This window comes from Arachis ipaensis, chromosome B08 (genome assembly GCF_000816755.2).
Source record: "Arachis ipaensis cultivar K30076 chromosome B08, Araip1.1, whole genome shotgun sequence".
Taxonomy (NCBI): Eukaryota; Viridiplantae; Streptophyta; class Magnoliopsida; order Fabales; family Fabaceae; genus Arachis; species Arachis ipaensis.
In genome coordinates this window covers 3,658,473-3,659,372 of record NC_029792.2, presented here as the reverse complement: position 1 = coordinate 3,659,372, position 900 = coordinate 3,658,473, and positions in this window count along the sequence as shown.

Here is a 900-nt window from a genome sequence, read left to right as displayed (position 1 = left end):
ACAAAGAGACATATTAAAAAAATATATCTATAAAGACACTTTTATTAAACACAGTCATAAAAAAGATATTTTTGTTAGACACATCTACAACGACACTTCTATTAAATACAATTATAAATAAGAGTTGGCAGAAATAGGCAGAAATATTGTTAAGGTAGCGGGATTGATAGAAAAAAAGAGTGAAATTTTATAGCCGAAGCTTAATTATTTTAGCCAAGAAGTACACATAATTCTGGAATGTTCTTCCTGAATTGGCCAGTGTTATATATATTAATTTAGGGTTATTAGTTAGGTAAGCGTAACATATCACTCACGATCCATCTTAGTGTCTTGTGCTTTAATTTGAAAAACCGATAGTGACAAAAGCCAAAGTGTTGTATCACTCAACACTAGACAAAATTAAAATTTGTTGTGCTTTCACTTAATTAATTGATTAATTAAGCTAGCCTTAATACTAAAATAACTAGCATTAGGGGCTTAACATTATTGTCAACTGTTTGGATCCTTATCCGAATGTATTAAACTATTGCAAGGATCATAATAAATAGTGGAGGATGGAGGTACCCTAATTATTCTTATTAAATATATAAATTAAATTAAATCATCGTTTTGGACAAAAGTTTATTAAGGCTTAATATATTATATCATCTGGCTCGACTTGTCTGATGGTGATGATATTATTGGACGTGACTTATAGGCTGTGGCCTGTTGTTCCTTTTTTGCATATAAAACTATAGCTTTGTGGATGGTATTAATGTTTCCCTTTTTATATAAAACATAATAAAAAAATCGTTTCAGGATATGCTATAATAATATACGGAAAGAAATAGTAACACGTTAGGTAACGGGGTTCCTTAATTTTTTCCACATAATAGATTAGTGAGCTGAAGTACCTGTCTT